This window comes from Branchiostoma lanceolatum, chromosome 12 (genome assembly GCF_035083965.1).
Source record: "Branchiostoma lanceolatum isolate klBraLanc5 chromosome 12, klBraLanc5.hap2, whole genome shotgun sequence".
In the NCBI taxonomy this organism is placed as follows: domain Eukaryota; kingdom Metazoa; phylum Chordata; class Leptocardii; order Amphioxiformes; family Branchiostomatidae; genus Branchiostoma; species Branchiostoma lanceolatum.
Window position 1 is genome coordinate 3170165 of NC_089733.1, and position 6988 is coordinate 3177152.

The following is a 6988-nucleotide window of genomic DNA, read 5'->3' on the forward strand; positions in this document are numbered from 1 at the left end:
ATTGTAAAATCCAAAATTAGCGACTTTTTCCAAATATGGCTCTCAGAAACCGGTTGCCATAGCAACATGAAAACATTGATTAGTTATTTCATTAAATTCAAATTGTTGCCAACGAAATTTTAGAAAAGGTGACCAAGTTTAGTTGTTCTAGCGTAAGACATTCAGATGCTATATGACATAAAGTGTTGGCGCAGGCCTCAAAAGAGCCCGCTTGTTTGAATAGCGTTAGTTGCAAAAGACGATGTTCCTATTTTTGCATAAATTATGATAATAAGCAGAAATTATTCACACCTAGTCATGTCAAACTGTCCCTTATAGATTACTTAAACTATACATATATACAAACCACAAAAAATAGTCACCAATAAAGCTGTATTTGTAGAAAACATTGTGAGGTCAGTTTTGACCCCATACGGTAAGATTAGTCGTAAAAAAACTTCCAGAGCATTACCAAGTCGCGGAGAAAATCTCAGCCAGCCGAGGACATGCGGTTCTATAAAAGGTGATTCTTTCCTTTGTGTTGGCAGACTTAGGGTTACAGATTGTTGTACTTTTGGGACCTGGACAACGCATACTGGAAAAGTCTTTGTCTTTTCCTTGCTTATCTGATTGTGAAGCCCATTCGTATATTCGAGGATGCATGTGCAGTGTCAACGTTAAGGCCCTGGCTTGTATTACTGTCTAGACAATTGTCTCTATTTGCATAACACTGCCCAGACGTCTAGACTAGTTTTGTTTGCCTCTCCGGGCCTTCAAATTCGACGCTGCATACGCGTATTCGAATCTACGAATGGGCTTATTCTTTTTACTTTATAATGAACCGCACGGACATTTCCCGGTAAACGAAATGTGCGCTAGAAAACTTACTGCCTTCTAATCAAACAAAGCATACTGGAAAAGTCTTTGTCTTTTACTTGCTTATCTGATTGTGAATACGCCCAGTCGTAGATTCGAGGAGGAATGTGCAGTGTCAAAGGTGAAGACCCCTGGCTTGCATTTACGGTTATGTCTAGATCATTGTCTCGATTTGCATAACAATGTCCAGGCGGGGTTTCTTTACGGCTTGTCTTGGTAACTTTGCCACTCCACCCGTGTAACTGTTATGTGAATCTACGAATTGGCGTTTTCTTTATATTTTATTATGAATCGCACGGAGACATTCCGGTAAACGAAATGTGTGCTTGAAAATTTCCTGACTTCTAATCAAACGTCATAATACATTGTCTTTTTCTTTTCCAATTTAAGGACTGGATGAACAGTTTGGGTGTGAGGCAGCCGATACGTGCACATACCCTGTCCCTGCTGCAGTGTAACAGTGGGAGCCAGAAGTCTGTACTACTCGCCATTTGTGTTCCAGCAGAAAGTAAAGGGATGTGAGGAATTCACAAGACAAGGAGACTGTTGGATGAAAACCGGTGAGTAGATGAAAACCTATACAACGTAAAAAAAACTACTATTTTTCAGTAAAGTTTATCAAGTTCAGGCCAGTGTCACTCACGTTGAACAGTTCAACTTTACAGGTTACAGTTTGACCAATGTAGATGACATAGTTACAATATCTGGCCTCTGCTCTGTCATCTTTTCCACTCATGACAGATATAAAGCATATTTCTGCCTTGTTCAAAATATTCAAAGCAAAACGATGATACACTGCCTCATCCTAATTCATTGTTTTTCACTTTCTTGCAGTTAAAAGAAGCTGACATGACTCTGCAGCCTCCAGGATCTTATTGATGCCATCAAGCCCAGATCAACTACACCGATGTTCATGGTGGGACTAATTCTGGGTGAGAGGCTGTCATCCAATACCAAGAACGTCATCTTATCTGCGATGCCCAGAAAGACCGGTGGTTGTGTGCACGCCCTGTCAGAGGACCTGGGTTATGATAAGTGTTTACATCATTATCGTTTTGATGTGTATTTTGTTGACATCCGGGGTATTGTTGCTGGTAGGGGGTCGGTGCATTTTGTGAGTGGTGGCTACTTTTTCACGCAGGGCTTCAGCCTGTTTCTGTGGTGTGCATGCCCGTTGTGTTGTTGGTTCAGTCTTTGTGACTGTGTTTATTTCTGAGATTGTATTCGGGGTTGCTGTGAAGTTCAATGATTCAGAGAACGGGGACTTTCCTGGTTCTGTTGGCTTATGACTGCTTGGGTTCTTCTACCATCTGTTGTCCTTTCTGTTTATGTAGACTGGTTGGTGGTTGCCGGGGACCTAGACCAGGACATAATTTGCCTTTTGTCGTATCTTGGAGTCCCGAACCAAGATATGGCACAGAGCCAGGAAGGAAGGCAGGTGGTTGGAGAGCCTGAGTAGTTGTGAGCTGATAGAACCAGGGAAATCCCTGATCTCTGAAACACTAAACTTTGCGGTTTCTTCGAATGTAATCCCGGCCATCGACAAAGCCACAGGAACCGAATTAACAATATATCGGGTTTGTATACCGCAGGAACGGGCTGCAGTCCTGTGTGCAGGAGTAGTCGTTGCTCTCGAGATGTCTCGACCCCTCACCAGCAACATAACTCAGGGTGTCATCAAAATGGACTCAACACCTTGCCATCCATCAAGAGACCTTGATTCTCTCGGCAGATAATGCTTCAAGCTGAACCTAGAACTGAAATGACAATCACAAATGAAATCAAGTTCCTGCATGCCCCCAGTAATGCGTTTTTTTGATAATCAACTTTTATGGAATGCAAGGTGTACAATTTTACAGCAATCTTATGTAGTTAAGCTTACTATGTGTTAGCTAGGGTCAGGTTTCATTTTTGTCTCATCTTTTTTTTTGCATCTTTTTTAATCTAGTAGATGTTGATATCGTCAGTTCATGGTGTAGAGCCTTCTGAGCCTTATAAAATTTCCGCTACTTATATTAAGGCATAGACTGACGTTGGAACACACACACACACATAGCCTAACACATTGACATATTAACATGCACGCACGCACGCACACACACTTACACAAACATATTAATATCTATCTGACCGATTCCTTAGCCTTACGATGCATAATAACTTTCTTAAAGACTTCATTAGTCTAAAAAAAAAAAATGCTACCTCTGTACCATGTATTGACATCAACATTTACTACATACGTTTTCAGCTTTTATCGGTTGCATTTAAGCTTAGTTAGCATTTTAGCTTAGCATTTTCGTTTGGCATTTTTGAAAGGTTAGACTTAATTCTAGTGTGATTTGTGCTTTTTTGTAAAACATTGTATACTTTGCATTCCTCCATTTTGTCAATAATTGCTTTCAAGTAAACCATGTATAATCTATATTACACATCAGATTTAAAGAAAATGGATGTTTTCACCCTCAAACTGGCATATGAAACTGATGTTCCCTCTCGCCATATCACCAGTTATCAACCGTCACCACAACGGGGGCTTTGCAACAAACCCGGAGAAGACAACTTCCAGAGCAGTACCAAGACGTCACAGAGACCATCTTCGATGACATGTGGTGTTTGTTCTAAAAGGTGAGGTTAGCTGACTGTCACATTGATTTGTGGGGGTGATCCAATGCCTTTTGGTTGTACTTGACTGGATAATCTTCCATGAAGTAGTAATACTTAAGTTATCTAAGCTAGGATAATGAGTACTTTAAAGCGTCTTTGATTTTGGAGCGTCTTAAATTTTCGCGTTAATGTGTACCATGGAAAATTAGGTGAATGAACAAAGAACTAACAAACTTCCTGACGTTCATATGAATTGTCCTAATGCATTCTATCTTTTTCTCTTCACAACTTAGGACTAGAAGAGACACGTGAATAAAATGAGCTGATGGACATATGGGGTTTTCACAGATAGATGGCAAGGTATTGTACCGTATTGTGTGAATAGATAGATTTGACTCAGGTTCTGAAATTGTTGATACAACCCAGATTTTTTCATTAAAGGACAAGTCTTTGTCAATGAATGATTTATTCCTTTGTGTTGGCAAGTTTAAATTGACAGAATCTTATAAATTTCTCGACCCGAATAATGCTTGCTAGAAAAGTCTTTTTATAATTACTTGCTTATCTGATTGTGAATTGAATGTAGGATATGAATATTATGGTTTGGCTTTTTTGTCAAGTGATGCATGTCTGTCTTGTGCCGATATCGCAGAAATGTCCGGACGTGCTACTTCGGGGCTGGGTAAGGGGCCTTGTGCCAAACACCACCATCGCTGAAGATGCTATGTGACAACATCCAATACATCACGACGCCAAGGAGGTGTCAAGCGAATCTACCGGCTTATCTACAAGAACTGTTGCTCTTTTCTTAAGGTGAGACAGCCAGCAAGGTTGATAATTGAACTCTCTACCTTCAGGATACCCAATCGTCTTTGATTTTTCAGCGCTTTACTCTCTACTTATGAATCACGGACATTTCCTGGTAAACCAAATATGCGCTTGGAAATTTCCTAACTTTTATTCAAATGTCCTAATACATTGTATTTTTCTTTTCCAACTTAGGACTGGATGAACAGTTTATGCGTGAGGCAGCTGACACATACAGCACATACCCTGGCCCTGCTGCTGAAACTGAAGGGACTGGAGGAATTCACAAGACAATAAGACTGCTGGATGAACACCTGTGAGTAGATCCTGTACAGTTTACTCCAACCCGACCCAGACTACTATTTTTGACACGTTCAGGCCATTATCACTAATGTTGAACAGTTAACTTTTGCCAGTATCATCCACTTTGACCAGTTGAGACCAGTAATCAACAATTTATGTAGCGGGCATTATAGTATTTCATTAACTAATCTTCTCCCTGATTTGTCACCAATTCCACTCCTGACAGAAATAAGGCATTTTTCTGCCTTGTTCAAAATATTCAAAGCAAAAAGATTTTAGTCTGCCTCATCCTAATTAATTGTTTTCCACTTTTTGCAGTTACAAGAAGCTGACAACTTTCTGCAGCTTCAGCAGGATCTTATTGATGCCTTAAAGCCCAGATCAACTACACCGATGTTCATGGCCATGGGACTTCTGGGTGAGAGGCTGTCATCCAAAGCCAAGTACGCCATCTTCGCTGTGACGCCCAGAAAGACCAGTGCTAGTGTGTACGCCCTGCCAGAGGACCTGGAATTGCTAAGTGTTTGCATCATTGCAGAATTTGGCTGGGACTCACCTGTAATTGGCATGATGGGAAGTTCATGATTTGTGATGTTCCATTCATAGCGTTAACTAAACGTACGATTCCCGCCGTATACCTGAGGCATTGTCGACAGGGATGATTACAATCTCTTGGTTGATGGTAGGGTGCTTGATGTTTGTTTTGTTGACATCCAGAGTGCCGTTGCTGGTAGGGGGTTGGTGCATTTTGTGAGTGGTAGCTACTTTTTCACGCAAGGCTTCAGCCCGTAACTGTGTTGTGCATGCCCGGTACGTTGTTGGTTCAGTCTCTGTGACTGTGTTTATGGCTGAGATTGCATTCGGGGTGGCTGTGAAGTTCAATGATTCAGAGAACGGGGACTTTCCTGGTTCTGTTGGCTTATGACTGCTTGGGTTCTTCTACCATCTGTTGTCCTTTCTGTTTATGTAGACTGGTTGGTGGTTGCCGGGGACCTAGACCAGGACATAATTTGCCTTGTGTCGTATCTTGGAGTCCCGAACCAAGATATGGCACAGGGCCAGGAAGGAAGGCAGGTGCTTGGAGAGCCTGAGTAGTTGTGAGCTGATAGAACCAGGGAAATCCCTGATCTCTGAAACACTAAACTTTGCGGTTTCTTCGAATGTAATCCCGGCCATCGGCATAGCCACAGGAACCGAATTTACAATATATCAGGTTTGCATACCGCAGAGATAGGCTGGAGTCCTGTGTGCAGGAGTAGTCGTTGCTCTCGAGATGTCTCGACCCCTCACCAGCAACATAACTCAGGGTGTCATCAAAATGGACTCAACATCTTGCCATCCGTCAAGAGATTATGATTCTCTCGGCTGATAATGCTTCAGGTAGACAGAGGGGATTGTACATTTCTAGGTTGAACCTAGAACTGAAATGACAATCACAACTTAAGTTGACTTCCTGTCATGCCCCCAGCAATCTGTAGATGAAATTCTTGTTAATGACACAGTTTGGGTCTATGCGGAGTACTGAAAGCACCGGTAGTCAAATTTTGTACTGTGCTGCTATGGCATATAGAGTGAGATCTGAAGCCATTAAATGTAAAATGCTTCAAATCGATTATTTCTTGTAAAAAGGTCTTTTGTTTTCAACTAGCCTTTATAGTTCGTGTATTTTGTGTGACTTTTCTAGTATAAGACTGGCCACCTTAATTGTCCTGGAAACCAAAATACACTAGCTTTGAGATAAAAGTCTTCTTCCTCTGTTTTGATTGTAATTGTTTCAGGTGTAGTGCAATTTGTGCCTTTTTGTACATTGTACACTTTGCATTTCTCTGTTTTGTCAACAATTGCTATCAAATAAACTGTTTAAAACCAGATATATAGTTTATATTTCACATTTGATGTTGAAAAAAAATGGATGCTCTCTCCCTCTCCAACCTCAAAATGGCATGAAATGGATGTTCCCTTCTCCCCTCTGATGTAAAATGGATTTCCCTCCCTCTCCAACCTGACCTTGAATGCATGGTTACTCTCTTCCAGCCTCTATAGTCTATGTCAAATGGATGGTCCCTCCCTTTCTTCCGAGACGCTTGCCCCGTGTGAATGGATAGTCCCTTTACTTCATTCTTTATTCCCTTTACTTTCCCAGAAGCTAAACCCTAGCCACCGTTGCAGGCTCTGACGCGGCTTTTTTTTGGGGGGGGGGGGCAAAATAATATGTTTCGCAGCCAAACATATTATTTTGCCCCCCCCAAAAAAGCCGCGTCAGAGCCTGCAACGGAGGCTAGCTAAACCCCATGTAAAATCAGGATGATTCGTCTCTTTCCAGATCCTCCATCCCATGTGAATCGGATGGCCCCTCTCTACACTGATATGAATGGTCCTTCTTTTCAAAGGCTCTTGACCCCTTGTAAAATGGATGGTC

General features: G+C 41.6%; 1 long non-coding RNA gene across 2 annotated transcripts; it reads left to right on the forward strand.

The window, feature by feature from the left end:
* The first annotated feature begins 429 nt into the window (after positions 1-429).
* LOC136446091 (uncharacterized) lies at positions 430-6438 on the forward strand. Of its 2 annotated transcripts, none has more exons than XR_010757497.1 (7): positions 430-502; positions 1246-1415; positions 1690-3480; positions 3753-3819; positions 4112-4272; positions 4462-4582; positions 4888-6438. It is a non-coding gene; the product is annotated as an uncharacterized lncRNA (long non-coding RNA). The 2 variants fall into 2 exon arrangements; XR_010757498.1 differs by lacking the exon at positions 430-502 and adding an exon at positions 523-976.
* Positions 6439-6988: the final 550 nt, after the last annotated feature.